We start from the raw sequence: 17,780 nt of genomic DNA on the forward strand, positions 1-17,780 counted from the left end.
TGTGGCAGGCCACCCTGATCTTCTTTTCAGGGTAGTGACATAACATTGCCTTCTAAAACGAGTTCATTCAAGGTTTTAAAACTGAGCCAGTTCAAGGCAACTAGTAAGTAACAGATACAGGTGTCACACTGACATGACAGAAGCAGTGAAGGTGGTTTGGGAAACAGGCACTGAGCAATCTGAACTCTGTCTCGTGGGCTGAGGGGAGCGGGGTCGTGGAAGGCAGGCGGCTGCCCTGCAGGGCTTTGCTGGAGGGCTCCAGGGAGCAGAGGAGGATGCAGTGACCGGAAGGGGAGGGGCACAGGGAGGACCAGAGTGGGAGGGGCTCCACTCTGCTTTTGGTCACAAAAAAGAAACAAAAGGGTCATACTCATCAGGATTTCAGAAGCAAAATGAAGAGCACCTGGTGACTGAGAAAACAAGGAAGAGACAGCCGAAAATGTGCAAAGACTTGGGTAGCAGAAAACTGAATGAGTGATGTTTCAAGACACAGACAGAGGAGGAGAGCTGGGTTTGCAGAGGTGGAAGATAAAGCATCTATTCTGTAGCTCAGGAGCCCCCTGGGAGCCCCAGGTTAGATCAGAAAAGACATGCAGCCTAAACAGAGAGACAGGTGTAAGGAGAACGGAGGCAGAGGCCACAGGAGGAGAGAAGGCCCCCAGGGAGGACAAAGAGGACTGAAAAGGCAAAAAGGAACAGAAGCCCTCAGCAGGACAGAAAAGGAGAAGTAAGAGGGAGGACCATGCCCAGATGGAGTTTGAAAGCCAAGGGAAGGGCAAGTGCCGAAGAGGCAGGCAAGCCACCCCGTTATCCAAGAGGCTCTATTTCCAAAGCGCTGAGGAGATAACCTACCTGCCGTGTCATCCCGCCCCTAACGCACTGCATCACTTGAAAACTGCTGAGTGAGCAGCTGCGCTCACGTGGTCAGCGGTTCTGCTTGGCACTGCCTGGCCTCAATTGAGTGAGCTACATCATGGTCACAGCAAAGGCAGCCAGCTCACAAGGTCATGGCCCCAGACAGCTTCAGAATCAAAATCATAAAGCCATGGAGTCACAAAGGCACAGAATATCAGCATTTCCCAACCAGTGAGTATTTCTTGACCCAGATGGAAAGTTCGTGGGTGCTTATTTCATGACTCAGTTTGGACACAGGACAGTATCACAGTAAAAAAAAACTTTTAAGCAGTTCTCTCTCATCTCTTTTAGGAGAGAGGGATAGAAATATGGATATAGATGTAGAGATAAAGACAGATATGCTCTTTTTTAACTTTTTATTTTGTGTTGGGAATAGCTGATCAACAATGTTGTGAGAGTTTCAGGTGAATAGCAAAGGGACTCAGCCATACATATACATGTACCATTCTCCCCTGAACTCCCTTTCCATCCAGGCTGCCACATAACATTGAGTAGAGTTCCATGTATTCTACAAGAGGTCCTTGTCAGTTATCCATTTTAAATATAGCAGAGTGTACATGTCCATCCCAAACTCCGTAACTATCCCTTCCCCCTCATCCTTTCCCCTGGTAACCATAAGTTCATTCTCTAAGTCTGTTGAATCTCTTTCTGTTTAATAAATTCATTTGTATCATTTCTTTTTAGATTCCACATATATGGGTTATCACATGATAGTTCTCCTTCCTGAGACAGATATACTCTTAAGCCTGCTGAGACTTTATGATGAACATATCAGACTGATCACATGCATTTGTTTTGCTTCTTCTGGAAGCCCCTTAAAAAGTGTGAAATGACAAAAGCAAATGCAACAGAAGAGGAAAATTCAGCCCAGAAGAGATTACAAGTGCCTGGAAGAAGGATGGGGGATGTATGACCTGAGCTAATGTCTGATACTTGAAACACAAAGTCTTTGGACCCCCTCCCCCAACCTTTCACTTCCTCACCAACCACATGACTTCACCAACTGCCACCACCATGAGAAACTGAACCATCCCTGAGAAAAGACAACATCTGAGTTCCCCCAATGGAAAGGGCAGCTTGCTACCCAGTCATCACCCTGCATGGAAGCCCCCAGGTGGCACGCCAGCAGAAATACACAGGGCTTCTAACCCACTTTCAGTACCTCACTTTGATGACTGAGGTACAGCTAAGGATGGCTAGACTTTTGAGGAAGTCCCCCAACACAAGCAAGAGACATCCAAATAAACAAGTGGAACCTGAAAGAAACAGACAAGGCAAGGAACCGATGGAAACTTCCAAATACACTATAAAGTAGTAGTCTCAGATATGAGACAAGAGTTCATATGCACAGCACAAGGAAAGAATGCTATAAAGATGGAATGATCAAGAAAGAAACAGAAATATGATTGAAAGGCTAAGTTGAGGAAGTCTTCCAAAAAGTAGGACAAAAAGATAAAAATATAGAAAATAAAAGAGAAAACGTAAAAACATCAGAGGATCCGATATCTGCCCCAAAGAGTTTCCAGGAAGAGGAAAATAGAAGAGTAGAGGTGTGGCAGCTAGCCTCCAAAGGTGGCCTCCTGATAAGTGAATCTTTTGGTATTAATGTACTTGGACCCTCCCCGCTGCCACCTTGAATCTGGGCTGGCCCTGTAACTCAGTTTTGACTGACAGAATGAGAAAGAAGTAATATTACTTAACTTCCAAGGCTGAGTCATAGGAACCCTTGAAGGTTCCATCGCGATCTCTAGGAACATTTGCTCTAGGGAAAGCAAGGCAGCATGTAAGAAGCCTGACTATCCTGAGATTGCCAAGCTATGGTTAACAGATGGAGAGGTTGCATGGAGAGACACCCAGCCCACTCTCAGATGTCCCAGACCTCTCAGTCCACACAAGTGAAGAAACCATCTTGGACATTTCAGCCCCGGCAGATGCCACAAAAAGTACCAAGGAATCAAAGCAGAACCAAGGTTCAAGACATATGGCCCCAGCTGAGCATCCCAACCACCTCCATCCATCTGAGCCACCCACAATGAGGTATCGAACACTGTGGAGCAGAGATAAGCCATCCGTCACCAATGTGCCCTATCTGAAAGCCTAACCCATAGAATTTGAGCATAATAAAATGGTTGTTGCTTAGAGAACAAACATATGGTTGCCAGGGGGAAGGGTGGGGAAAAGGGATAGTTAGGGAGCTTAGAATGGACATGTAGCCACTGTTATATTTAAAATGGATAACCAACAAGGACCTACTGTATAGCACAGAGAATTCTGCTCAATGTTATGTGGCAGCCTGGAGGAGAACGGATATGTGTAGATGTATGGCTGAGTCCCTTTATTGTCCACCTGAAACTATCACAACATTGTTAATCAGCCATACTCCAAAACAAAATTAAAAGTCTAAAAAAATAAAAGATAAATAAATTTTTTAAATGGTTATTATTTCACCTTAAAAGGAGAAATTCATCAGAGAATCAGTACAAGCACATTTCCCAGAACTGAAGGAAGGACTTGAATGTCTGCGTCCACTAAATAGCTAGCACAGCAAATGACAAAGGATCCACCCCAGACATTGTCAGGATATTTCAGAATGCCTGGGTAAATGAAAAATCCTCAACGACTCCAGAAAGAAAATGTAAAAACACACCATATACAAAGGAGTGTAAATCAGTATATCATCAGACTTTTCAATAGCAGTTCCAGAATCTGGTATAAACAATGATACAATACCTTCAAAACTCTGGAGGAATATTATTTTCAACCTACTATTTTATACCCAGGCAAACCATTAAGCAACTTTGAGAGCAGAACAAAGATATTCTGAAATATGAAAAGCCCCCAAAAATTACCACCTTGCACCATTTCCTGTTAGATAGAACTGCCAGAATGTCCAATGGGTATAAGCTTTTGGTGGGGGAAAAAATGCTATTAAAGAAATTATGGTAGAATAAATAAAAATAGAAAATGGAAAAAGGTACATAGAAAACTACACGAATAGGGGAAACATGAGTTAATCACTAACTCGAGGAAAAATACAAGGTTATACAAGAAGGAACACCCATTTATAGCACCCTCCTTGGCTCAACAATAAATAATATTTACACAGTTATAATAAGTAAACATGGACTATTGAATCGAACAACAACAAAAAAAATGGTGTTAGTGGATGGATACATTGCTTACCAAGGGACCGCAGGTCTTTACTGAATTCCTGGTAAGACCTGGGAAAGAAGAGGCATCCCCACCAACCCATCCACCTCCAGAGATCCCAGCCCAGGGCTTGTTAAACCACCCAACAGTCTGTCAGCATTGGAAGTCACCCAATCACCGAGCATGCCAGCCTCTCAGCTAATCCATCATTCCAAGACTCTGCCTCTTTATTTTTTAAACATTTTTAAAATTTTTATTTATTTATTATTTTTGGCTGCACTGGGTCTTCATTGCTGCGCATAGGTTTTCTCTAGCTGTGGCGAGCAGGGGTTACTCCCTGATTGCAGTTTGCTTCCCACTGTGGTAGCTTCTCTTGTTGCAGAGTACAGGTTCTGGGCATGCAGACTTCAGTAGCTGCAGTGAACGGGCTTAGCTGACCCAAGGCATGTGGAATCTTCCCAGGTGAGGGGTCAAACCGGTGTTCCCTGCGTTGGCAGATGGATTCTTAACCACTGGACCACCTGGGAAGACTCGGCCTCTTAATTAAGAAGAGTCTGAAGAAGACTCTGCCTCTTAATTCTTAACTCTTCTGAAGAAGTTATTACTTGGTTAGGACTAGGATTAAGGATTAGATTAAGGATTTTCAACATTGGTTCAAACTAAATGATAGTCTCAGGGGGAGACATCATAGTATTTCGGAGTATGTATATCTGATTTTATCAATTAATAATGTTATTCCCTATCTGAAAGTTTCACTCATTAGAAAAAACAAACGCTTGGAGCTATTTTCCGGGACTGAGACAAGGCACATGGCCCTCCCTCATTCCAGCATCACTGGGAGATGAATGTTCTGGGCAAGGGGGATCCACCTGGGGCCGAGTAATCACCTATAGCTGACTCAGCCCACAGGAGCAAAGGCTACAATCTCATTTGACCAACAATGTGCTCTAACCTAGCCTACAGAGCCCAGGCAGATGAACCAAACCCAGGGATATCAAACCTCCTGGCCTTCTGCCAGCATTGACTTCTTTCCTGCGGGCACTAGGAAAGGAAGGATAATTATGAGAACCTCCAAGGTAATCCTGGAATCTGGGTGTGATCCTTGCAAGTATTCTATGACTGGAAGGTTCAAAAAAAGAGAGCTTGGCAGCCTGGAGCAACCTGGATAACCAAGAACCCCAAGTGATGAGCAGGGACCTACTTCCCAGGCCAAGCCCCTCTTCTGAATCAGTGAGAACAGAAGGCCATGATGAGCCACCCCTGTGTGACCCCTTCACAGTTCTCTAACATGTACCCTGCCTACCAGCCCACCTCGAGCATAGCAACTGGCACTAAATGAACTTAAGAATGAACAAGAGGGACTTCCTGGTGGTGGTCCAGTGGTTAAGACTCTGCACTTCCAATGTAGGGGGCACAGGTTCGATCCCTGGTTGGGGAACTAAGATCCCACATGTCACGTGGCATGGCCAAGTAAATAAGAATAAGAAAACGAGGGAACTCACAGACCTTCAGAGTAGAGAGTTAAGTTGGAGCAGCATGGGGTAGGAGGCTACTGTCTCCACTGCAATCCGGTTTGTTCAATATTGTGGCTTCGACTGACCTCAATGTCCTGCTCAAAAGTCTGAGACACAATTAACCCATTCCCCACCAGTTTGATGTGTTACTCAGCTCATGTCATTCCCTGGTAACTGATTCTGTTTCCAACCTTGGATTCCTTCTCTGGACATGGACAGTGGACATCAAAGAAGCATCCTTCATTAGTATCCTCATCCTCATCCTCCCAGCTAAGATGTACTTAGTTCTATGCGAAGATCCTTAGATGCATTATTTCATTTCACCTATTCCTATGGGATAGATACAGGCTTATTCTGTCATTTTACAGAGGAAGAACTGAGACTCAGAGAGGTTAAGTGACTTGCGGAAAGCCCAACAGCAAGTAAGTGGCAAAGCTGGGATTCTAAGGGACCCTGGACGGCAAGTTCTGGATAGCTCCCTTCTGTCGCACTCTTGCTTTGAAGGTCGTCAGCACTGGTGCCGCTCCTCACCCCTGCAGCCCTGCAGCCCTGGCCTCTGAGAGCTGGCAGCCAGGGCACTGGGATCATTCATTAAACATTCTGCTGGGGAAAAGGTAGTTTAAGAGCCCTGAGGTTCTCTCCTACACCAACCTGGGGTCCAAACACAATGCTGCTTAGGAAAGGGGCCTAAGATGAATATCTTCTTAAGAGAAAGTTGCTTTTTATTTGCTAAATGTCTACCAAAATATCCCTCTAAATATACATAATCTATTATGGATGTTTCAAAGGACTCCGAGAGTGAGAGGCTATCATTCTGAGTTTCACGTTTTGTCAATATTAATAGAAACTCACTGGGAACAAATTCAGAGGATCCAGAGGCATCTCATGAAGTGGACTGGGGGCGGGGAGGGGTGGGAAGGGGTGGGGAGAGGAGGGGCCCTCCTACCTCCCTCCTATCTCTGCTCTCTGCTCTTCTGATGCAACCCATCAAACCAGAGCACGCGAGGCCCCGGGGATCAGACCCAGCATCTGCTGCGGGGAATCAGGGCTGAGAAAAGGCTGCTCTTTCAGCCTTCCTGCTGAATCACTGCCAGCTGCCCTGGTCACTTAAGTGACAGGATGATACATCAACATCAATAACGCAGGGAGGGTCTGTCCATGGACAGGGCATTATTCTCCCCAGGAGGCATGAAGTCAGCCTCGACAGACAGCTGAGTCCCCTGAGAAGTAAGGGCCCCTGCCCAGGACCCCCTGTCCCTTCCCAGATCTCCTCCTGGTCCCAGGTGGCCAGACCTAAGAGTGACAGGAAGAGGCCACTCCTGGGCCAGCCAGAAAATCACCCAAGAAACAGGCGCTGTTGGAACTTAGTGTGTGTGATGGGATGGGAAGAGCAACATGCAGAGGACTTTCTGCCATGGGTCTTTCTGCCAGAGGGGCTGGGCACAGCTTCAAGACTCAGTGAGACACCAGGGCCCTGTGCCAGCCTCCAATCGGGCCCTGCACATCCACTGGCTCCTCCGGGCACTCAGTAACTATCTGTTTAATGAATTGAAGAGCTTGAGGGCTATGATGGGTCAGTGCCCCTGAGGAAGCATAACAAGAACCTTCCAGGAAGATCTTCCAAGAAACAAGTCTACTTGCAGATGAGGTTGGAAGGGCTTTGAGGACGAGAACGGTCTTGGTGACCTCCATAGAGCCCACAGGGCCCAGGGCAGCGCTGGAGCACCGCAAACCCTCAAAACTGTCTGATAATACTAAAACCTCACATTCATATAACAATTTGCACTGGGGACGTTTATGATCACCTTCTCTGCCAAGCACGGTTTGGTGAAGATCATCAGCACAACCGTGATCTTCACGGTTTGGTGAAGATCATCATGTTTTATATCTTATCTTATAGATGAGTCAGTAGAGGTCTGGAGAAAGTGGAAGGATTTCCTAAAGGATTCACAGCGAGTTAGTGGAGAGACTAGAACTCACACTCAAGAATGACTCCAGATCTGTGGGCTGAGCTCTCCTGTTTATGTGTAGACTGAAAGAAGGAATGAAGGAAAGGGGGATTTCCCAGGTGGTCCAGTGGCTAAGACTTCACACCCCCAATGCAAGGGGCGCAGGTTCGATCCCTGGTTGGGGAACTAGGTCCCACACATCACAACTAAAAAGATCCTGCATGTTCCAACTAAGACCTAGCGCAGCCAAATAAATCAGTTTTTCAAAAATAAATGAAGTAAAGGACAACTGACCTCTTCCACCTCTGCCATGTCACAGCAAAGCGTGGCAATCAGTGCACCTGTTTTTCCTTTCTCATTCAAGTCCCGCCAAGTGAGGACGGTTCTCACTTGCGGTGCACACTCCAGGCAGGTTTCCAAGGACCGCACCCTGATCTCCTTATAGCCACCCCCCACCCTCCACACCTCCAACAGTGCTGAACAATAAATTCCTGTCTGGCCGAGCAGAGGACTTGGCTGTGTCCTTGTTGGGGCAGCACATGGGCTGTCAGCTTAGGCCAGGAACATAAGCCATCAAGTGGAGGTGTCCTCCCACCCCCACAAATCGCCCCTGCTCTCCCTTAAGAGAGGACAGCAGGCAAGAGGTTGAGTCTGTCAAGGGGCCCAGGGTCCACACAGACCAGCAGTGACTGCAGTAGCCCGTCCTGGCTTTGCTATCACTCAAAGGTTTGCCAAGGCCTCCAGTCCCCTGTCTGTCCTTTCTGGGTCCCTCTCCAGGCCAGTAAGTGAGCAGAGAGTGAACAGAAAGAGCCACCCACCTGCCTATCTGGGTCAGAGTCTCTGAGGCAGGGCTGACGGGGCCCCAGGCCATGTGGCAGGGCCCTGGGACTCTCTGCCAATCACCCCAGGAACAGAGCTGACTGATGCCAACCCGAAAAGGCCAACTCCCAAGGGAGGCAGCAGCTTTTGCCTGCTCTGAGCTGCAGGTGGAATAGGTAAGTGAGTTTTTTTTTTTTAATGGGTTTGTTTTACAAATTTAGGCGGTGGTGGGGCTAGGCAGAAAATGAAAAAGGAGGGAGGGGGAAGGGTGGATAGACAGAGAAGAGAGAAAATGGAAGCTTTTGGAAGCTTTTAGATGGAAGACACTCCCCTCTCCATCGCAGCCAGAATCCATCAGTTAAAAGGCCACGGAGCTGAAGAAGCCCCAGCGGGGGTGCGGGGGAGGGCAACACCCAGAGTTGAGACCTTTGGTGGGAGCATCAACACAACCACACGAAGTGCTGGAGTAGGTCCTTCTGGTCCTCCCAGAACTCTGGTAGAAGCAGCAAGAATGAAGGTGACCATTTGGCACCCTCAGTGCACCCCCTTGAGTGGCAGGGCTTGCCAGAACATCCCAGGGACCAGCAGACAGGAAGTGCTTCCCCTCCTCCCTAAACCTAGGGAGATCAGAACAGGTTTCACTGTCCTCAGAGCTGCCAGTTCAGCCCTCAATGGCTCCCATCAAGTCAGACCCTCACCGAAAGGCCACTGTCCCCAGCTCCTCAGCTCCACCCACCAGACCGTGAGCTCCATAAGGGCAGCGATCAGGCCAGCCTTGTTCCTGCTGGATCCTCAGCCCCTACCCAGCCTCGAGGACTGATGTGTGATGGGGAACATGGATGGACAGGCAGGCAATTATGCTGCCCCCAGGGAGCTGTTTTCTTTGTGGGGTATTGACAGCAATGTCAAGGTGGTATTGAACAAGCTTAGTGAAGAAAACACCTGTCCCACAGCTGGTGTCGGTTGGGTGTTTTAACCAAGGCCCTTCCCTTGACAATGGATCTTCCAGGGAGAGAGAGGGCTCCCAGCAGTGCTGCCCACCCTCAGCACACCCTCTCCGCACTCAGCCTGAAGCAAGCCAGGGCTGTGATTGCCATCCCTACAATGACCCCATTTTCTGCCTCCAACCCAGGCCTCTCATCTGAGCCTCAGACCCCACTGCCAGCTGGACATCTCCCTAGGATCTCTGAGCACCTCAAACTCAACGTGTCCAAAGGTGACCTCATCATTTCCCCCAGCTTATTCCTCTTGCCGGGTTCTGTCTCCCAATCAAAGTCCCTGAGTACTCCTGACCCTTCCTCCTGCCTTATGCCTGACATCCAACCCCACGGTGACTCCACAGACCTGTGGCAGGAGCATCACCTGGAAGCTGGTTTAAAATGCAGGTTCTCACAGGACTTCCCTGGTAATCCAGTGGCTAAGACTCCCACATTCCCAATGCAGGGGGCCAGGGTTCGATCCCTGGTCAGGGAACTAGATTCCGCACGCCGAAAATAAAAGATCTTGAACACGGCAACAAGATCGAAGATCCGCATGCTGCAACTAAAACCAGCACAGCCAAATACATAAATAAATATTAAGGGGAAAAAGAGGATGAGATGGTTGGATGGCATCACCAACTCAATGGACATGAGTTTGAGCAAACTCTGAGAGATAGGGAAGGACAGGGAAGCCTGGCGCACCACAAGGCGCGCTGCAAGTCCACGTGGTCACAGAGAGTCGGACACAACTAACCGACAGAACAACAACAAAGGGGAAAAAAGGAAGTATTAAGCAGCGTCAAATGACTCTAAGTTGAGAGCACAAAGGTAACCACTGGATTTGGTAACCAGAGCAGCACTGTGGAGGGGTGGGGAGCAGGGCCAGGGGCAATTTCTAGAAGGGGCAGTAGATGGAGGTGGATATGGGATTGGGTGGCGTGGGTTAGGAGTGACAGGGTTTCTTGGTTGACTGACGGGTGCTCTCATTTTCTGCAGATCCAAATCTCAGGCTTCGCGTGGGCTCTGTCAGCCTTGGGTCTGGTCCTCAGCTCTCCTTTCTCCTTTCTCCTATCCACCTCTTCCCCTTCCCGCTAGCTGGCCATTCATTCTTCTGCTTCCAACTCCACCACCTGGGGCCACAGGTGAGGACAAAGTAAAAATTTAACTCTGCCCAGGAAAAAGAAAAGATCTCATTTTCCCCAGTCAGGGAGCTATAAATTTTTGTGAAATTCCAACCATTCCTCCCTTTGAGTCTGAATGTTTTTAGTCTTCAAGAGTCTCCATTAAAATGCAAATGTCCCAGCTAGCCAGAAGGAAGGCAGCCCTAACAATCCTCACCTTTCTGGATCCTTAACCCACAGGGAGGCCTATGATTCCCCAGTTAAATCCTTTACCTCTCACCCAATTCTCAGGATACAGTCTTTCATAATCCACTCTTTCAGTTCAGTTCAGTCGTTCAGTCGGGTCTGACTCTTTGGGACCCCAGGGACTGCAGCATGCCAGGCTTCCCAGTCCATCACCACCTCCTGGAGCTTGCTCAAACTCCTGTCCATCAAGTCGGTGATGCCACCCAACAATCTCATCCTCTGTTGTCCCCTTCTCCTCCCACCTTCAATCTTTCCCAGCATCGGGGTCTTTTCCAATGAGTCAGTTCTTTGCAATCAGGTGGCCAAAGTATTGGAGTTTCAGCTTCAGCATCAGTCCTTCCAATGAATAATCAGGACTGATTTCCTTTAGGATGGACTGGTTGGATCTCCTTGTAGTCTGAGGGACTCTCGAGAGTCTTCTCCAGCACCACAGTTCAAAAGCATCAATTCTTCAGTCCTCAGTTTCTTTATAGTCCAACTCTCACATCCATACATGACTACTGGAAAAACCATAGATAGCTTTGACTAGACGGACCTTTGTTGGCAAGTGACTAAACTGATTCTCCAAAAAGTTAAGTAATGTATCTATCCAATCATAAAACCAAGAAGTAGCAAAGTCAGGATTTAAACCCAGGCAGTCTGACGCCAGACTCTCATGCCATGCTTTTTCAGTTTTTTCTATTTTTTTCTTTTGGTCTGTTTAATTTTTCACTTTTTTTTCAGTTGTAGTAAAACACATAACACAAAATTCCATAGTGACCATTTTAAAGTATACAATTCGGTGGCTTTAGGGATATTCACAACATTGTCCAGCTATCACCACCACAAAAGTTCTATTTCCAGAACTTTTTCATCACCCCAAAGGAAACTGACCTGGTGACTTTTGAATGAGTAATACATTCATGTAGTCCAAAAGCTGACAATTATTAGAAGATATACAGTGAAAGGCCTCATCTTAGCTTTGTCCCAATCTGTCCAGTTCCCACTTGGCCCATGAAAAGATTTTTACACATCCTTCTGTAGCATCTTTATGCAAATATAAAACAATACAAAGACAGCATCCCATTTTCCCCTTTTTTTAACACAAAAGTTAAATATATTCTGCATATATTCTGTTAAATATATATATATTCTGTACCTTGCTTTCTTTACTCAAAATATCTTGGGAGAACTTCCTATCGCTACATAGAAAGCTTCACCATTCTTTATTAAGTAACATAGTAGCCCACAGCATGAATGTGAAATTCAGGTAACCAGTTCTCTATTGATAGGAAATTGGTTGTTTCCAACGTTTTGCTATTTCAAATAATATCATGGTGAATTGATCTTGTACTGCACCATTCCACATGTGGAAATATACAAGAGGAAATATCCCCTTGGTCAAAGGGGATATGCATGCATAATGATGACCAGTGTTGCCAAACTGTGCTGCTTATAGGATGGTACCACTTGATCTGTTAAAATTGTACAAGAAAAAGGGACCTGGAACTTCCCTGGTGGGCCAGTGGTTAAAACTCTGTGCCTCCAATGCCGGGGATGCGAGTTCGAGCCCTGGTCAGGGAACTAAGATCCCACATGCTGCATTGCTCAGCCAAAAGAAAAGAAAGAAGGCCCACATGCTCACCCAACACACTGTGCTAGCTCTTGTGTCTGGAACCAGGACCAAAGCAGCTTGTGTGTGGTTTTACCTGCCCAACTCACTCATATCCCTTCCTCTAGTAATAAAACTCCCCACCCCTACTTCGGGGATCTGATCCTCTCCCACTGAAAAGGACTCTTACAGTCACAGTACCAACACCAGCCACAGGGATGAGCCCCTGACTCAGGCTGGGCCATCGTCATCCCCCACCCTCACCCCCATACAGGGACTGATGCAGAGCTCGGTGCATGATCCAAGCCAATCAGAACTACTCCTTGGGATTTATCTAACTGAAGTTGGTGAAAAGGAGATACTATTTTTTTCCCTCTCAGGAGGAAAAGGGATTGAAATGTAAACCCACAGTGGTCTGCCACCATGGTTTCAATATCATGGGAAGAGATGTCCCAAAAGAATGAAGCCAACACAGGGAGAGACACAGACACAAGAGACAGAGAGGAAGACAGACAGCTCGTGGTCCTGGATCCAGCTGTTCCTGAAGCAGTTTCTGAAAATGAGTTATGCCCGCCAATATATTCTCTGATCTTATTTGGCTAATTCAACGTGGGCTTCTGTTGCCTGCCCTCAAGAGTCCTGACTAATACACTGTGTATAAAATATAATTTCAATTGTGTTATAATACAGAGAAACAGGTGTAGATGCAGATGTAAATATACTGTGTGGGAGGTTGTATGTTTGAATAGGAAAAAAGACCAGAGAAAATGTATTAAATGCTAATAGTGGTTATCTCTGCAAATCCCCCATCTGGGATTGCAGATGATTTTTATTTTAGTCTTTGTACTTTTCTGTGTTTTCCAATTTTTCTGCAAAGAACATGGATTTTAAAAATATAATAAATGTTTCTTTAAAAAAAAATCCAACTGGCGAGAAGCAGCCCAGAAAACACTCAGAGGAAGGTTCTGAGCATGTGCTATGGTCAGGAGCCACAGAGATACCCTTTCTGCATGGTCCACGCACCCTGGGGTGGCCGCTGCCCGTCTCAGGGCCGGCTGGCAGGTCACTGAGGGTGGCCACTTTGTGTGCAGACCCCAGCCTTCCATTGTGTGGCTGCATAGGCTCTGGTTTGTGCCCCAAGGTCAGCACAAGGTCAAGGCTCTTCTCTTCATACTGAGACCATGCTGAGCCCCTCCCATAGTTCCCACCCATCCCTAGTCCCCTCAGCCTCTGATGAGAGCCCAGCATGTGTGTGTGTGTGTGTGTGCGCACGTGTGTGTGTTAGTCACTCAGTCATGTCCAACTCTTTGCAACTCCCATGAACTGTAGCCTGCCAGGCTTCTCTGAACATGGGATTCTCCAGACAAGAATACTGAGTGGGTTGCCATGCCCTTCTCCAGGGGATCATCCCAACCCAGGGATCAAACCTGTGTCTCCAGCATTGGCAGGCAGATTCTTTATCATCTGAGCCACTGGGGAAGCCCTGAGGAGAGCCCCAAAACGCATTGGCAAATGCCTGTCCATGAGCAGTTGATCACAGGGAAAAAAACGTGGGTTACAAGGAGAGCTCACAGGAGGGGACCCCGTCCCTCCAGCGCCTGCTCCCTGGACTGACCTTCCCCAGCAAATGTGACCATCAGTGGGGAGTGAAGCTTGGGCAAGACAGAAGCTTGGGGGACCCCAAACTTCAGCACGTGGACTGTCAGGGAAGGAAGGACTGCCGCTTCCCTGGAGTCCCCAAGGCACTCTGGTTCCAAATGCATCTTCATTTTCACAGAAATGGGACTAGAGCCGCCCCCACCTGCCCACCCCATCTCCACCCAGGGAAACACTCTTTTATCTGCTGCACATTTTAGGATCCTGAATAAGATTTTTTTTTTTTAACCACTGTAGCCATTTTTAAGTGTACGATTCAGTATCGTGCAGCCATCACCACAATCCAGTTCCAGAACTTTTTTCAGAACCCTTAATTGAAGCTTTGTATACATTAAACAATAATTCTCCCTAACCCACCCCCTTAGCCCCCAGTAACCTCTATTCTAGGGCTTCCCTGGTGGCTCAGATGGTAAAGAATCAGCCTGCAACGCAGGAGACTCGGGTTTGATCCCTGGGTAGGGAAGATCCTCTGGAGGAGCAAATAGCAACCCACTCCAGTTTTCTTGCCTGGAGAATTCCATGGACAGAGGAGCCTGGCGGGCTACAGTCCACTGGGCCACAAAGGGTGACACGACTGAGCGACTAACACACATACAAGTTCTACTCTACTTTGAATTTTTGTGTCTCTCTGAATTTACCTATTCCAAGTACCTCATACAAGTGGAATCATCCACTCTCTGTAGCATTGTGTCTGGCTTAGCTCATTTAGCACAATATTTTCTCTTTTTTGGCCACAACTCATGGTTTGCCAGATCTAGTTTCCCAACCAGGGAGTGAACCCATGTCCTCTGCAGTGAAAGCACAGAGTCCCAAACACTAGACCACCAGGGAACTCCCAGAATAATGTTTCAAAGTTCATCCACGTGGTATCAGCATTCCATTGTATGGGCTTCCCAAGTGGCACTAGTGGTAATCCACCTGCCAATGCAGGAGATGTAAGAAATGGAATACATGCGTGCATGTTAAGTCACTTCATCTCTGTCCAGCTCTTTGCAACCCTATGGGCCATAGCCTGCCAGGCTCCTCTGTCCATGGGATTCTCCAGACAAGAATACTGGAGTGGGTTGCCATTTCCTTCTCCAAGGGATCTTCCTGACCCAGGGATCGAACCCACATCTCTCTAAACCAGCAGAGCCAGGAGAGTGGACCAACAGCGTTTGGTCTTGTCCCGCCCCACTTCCATCCCCTGATCTTCTGATAGCAACATACCCAATTTCCTCAGATGACCCACCCCTCCTATTGTCTCAGCCCAGGTGACTCACCTCTGGGATCCAGAGTGGGCACAAGACCCAGACTTGGCTAATCAGTGTACCTATCCTGGTTAGGGAGTTTGGCACGGACAGGGACATACTGTTGTATTTAAAATGGATAGCCAGGGATTTCCGTGGGGGTCCAGTGGCTAAGACTCTGCACTCCCAATGCAGGAGGCCCGGGTTCGATCCCTGGTCAGGGAACTAGATCCCACATGCTGCAACTAAGAGCTGGCACAGTCAAATAAATAAATATATATATTTTTTTAATAAATGAAATGGATAACCAACCAGGACCTACTGTACAGCACAGGGAACTCTGCTCAATGTTATGTGGCAGCCTGGACAGGAGGGGAGTTTGGGGGAGACTGGATACATGTATCTGTATAGCTGAGTCCCTTCACTGTCTACCTGAAACCATCACAACATTGTTAATCGGCTATACTCCAACACAAAATAAAAAGTTTAAAAAATTACTCTATGAGGATGGGGATTGAACATCATTCTAATAAAACTTCACTTCCTCCTGAACAGAAATTTCCTCTAAAAAATAAAAAACGTATATTATCCCTCTAACCAAAGTCAAGGATGGGGGCACAAACCACTGTATCCAGGGTGAGTCACCCTTGGGACTCTGGCTGATACTACTGGTCTTCCTAATGGTGTTGCTAAACTGGCAGTATGTAAGCCTGCAGCAGCCATCATCCAACTTTGTGAATAAAGTTGAGGGATATCTGAGGATGAAGCCAACCCAAAAGAAAGCATAGCCTAGAGACTGAGAAGGAAAACCAGTGTCCAGGGACACGAATGAAGCCCTGGATCCAGCCATCCCTGAATCGCGCCCCCTGAACTTTCTAACTGACCAAAGCCAACACACCTCTTTTCATCCTTTAGCTTAATTTGAATGGGGGTCTGTCACTTACAACCAAAAGACTCCTGACTAATTCAGCTCAATTTCCAATCAAGGAGTCATTTGGGGGACTTCCCTGGTGGTCTAGTGGTTAAGACTCTTGTGCTTCCACTGTAGGGGGCATGGGTTCAAGCCCTGATCAAAGAACTAAGATCCTACATGCTATAAATTTTAATTTTTTTTTAATTAAAAAAAATTTTTTTTTTAAAAAGAGTCATTTTGGAGGTACCACCCTCCAACACAAAGACCCTCTAACCTGAAACCCCTAATTAAACAGATGGCATTAAAACAAATGTTAGACCATTGTTCTTCAAAACTCAAAGATCATTTTGAAGTTTACATCTCCTTACAATCTTTCCATAAGACATGGCAAATTATCTTTTTGGTTGTTGTTCGGACAAGGAAACTGAGTCACAAACTGATTTATTCACTATTAAATAAAAAGCTTTGGTCTCTTGAAAAAAAATTAAAAAACAAATGGTAGAGAACTCTATTTCACCTGTAATTTTGAATGAGTCTTTGTTTCTATGCTAACCGGGGTTCCACACTACCACATAGGTTTGGGGGCGGGGGGCACGGAGCAGTGAAGCCTCCCATTGCCTAATCTGTGCTTCCCTCCCTGCCATTCAGCACCAACCACAAAATGGACACAGACGACCTTGACAGCCTCATTTCCCGCTATTCTTCACCGTGAAATCCACATCACAGTCCAACTGGGTCCTGAACGTGTCCCCCGCCCTTCCCACCTCCATTCCTTTGCTTACACATGCTATTTAACTAGGATGTAATTCCCCATTTCATCACTCCCTTCTGAAATCTTCAGGCTCCATACCGTGTACCGTGCGTACTCAGTCATGTTCGACTCTTTGTGACCCATGGACTGTAGTCCGCCAGGCTCCTCTGTCCGTGGAATTCTCCAGGCAAGAATACTGGAGTGGGTTGCCATTTCCTCCTCCAGGGGATCTTCCTGACCCAGGGATGGGACCCACGTCTCCTGTGTCTCCTGCATTGCAGGCCGATTCTTTACCACTGAGCCATCGAGGAAGCCCACGGCCCACCTCAAACACCACCAATTCCATGAAGCCTTCCTCGGGTGGCCTCCAGGGCGCCAGGCACCTCTTCTCCAGCACCCCCACCTCTGGTCTTGGGTTCACACTACATGTCTGATCTCTCCTTCCAGGGCACAGACTGCCTGAGGCAGGAAGAGTATCTCATTCTCCTCCTGAACCCTGTCGTCCAGGGCCTGGTACATACCCTGTGCTCCACGTATAGTGATGGACGTGAACTGAAGCAGCACAAGTGAACGTCTGGAACCCAGCTCATTTAGAAGCAGGACTGCCACCTGCATTTGCATTTATGGAGGAGAAAGAGAGGGCAAATGCTGCAGAGGGGGGTGGCAGCACCTTCCAGCAGCAGGGGGAGGTCAGAGGACCTGAGACGCGGAAGCCAGGTGGCCTTGTTCCCATCACTTGTACCACAGCCTGTGTCCTGCTCCACGTGGCTGTGCCCTTGGGGGACCTTGTCAGCTATCGGCAACTGGCCTTGGTTGAAGTCGCACTCAAAAGCCCTTTCTGGCATATCTGCAGATAGAGTTTTCAGACAGCCTGCTTCGGTTACCCCTTGATTTACACACTCTTCCTGCTTTTGCATCTCGGATTAAGTATCTTATTAAAATAAAT

The 17,780-nt window shown here is 47.2% G+C and overlaps 1 protein-coding gene across 20 annotated transcripts in view; it reads right to left on the reverse strand.

Annotated features, from left to right (window-relative positions):
- RAP1GAP2 (RAP1 GTPase activating protein 2) overlaps positions 1 to 17,780 on the reverse strand; it is a 260,021-nt gene that overhangs the window by 114,648 nt on the left and 127,593 nt on the right. Inside the window, exon 1 of one of the 20 annotated variants that reach the window (XM_081579982.1) lies at positions 853 to 994. The exons of 17 other annotated variants lie outside the window; for them this stretch is intronic. The gene's annotated coding sequence lies outside the window, so the exon portion shown is untranslated. Of the gene's footprint in view, positions 1 to 852; positions 995 to 17,780 lie in introns of those variants that run through there. 2 more of the 20 variants (XM_081579981.1, XM_081579983.1) reach the window with 2 other exon arrangements.

Source organism: Giraffa tippelskirchi, chromosome 3 (assembly GCF_054371585.1).
Source record: "Giraffa tippelskirchi isolate mGirTip1 chromosome 3, T2T-mGirTip1v1.2.pri, whole genome shotgun sequence".
NCBI lineage: Eukaryota > Metazoa > Chordata > Mammalia > Artiodactyla > Giraffidae > Giraffa > Giraffa tippelskirchi.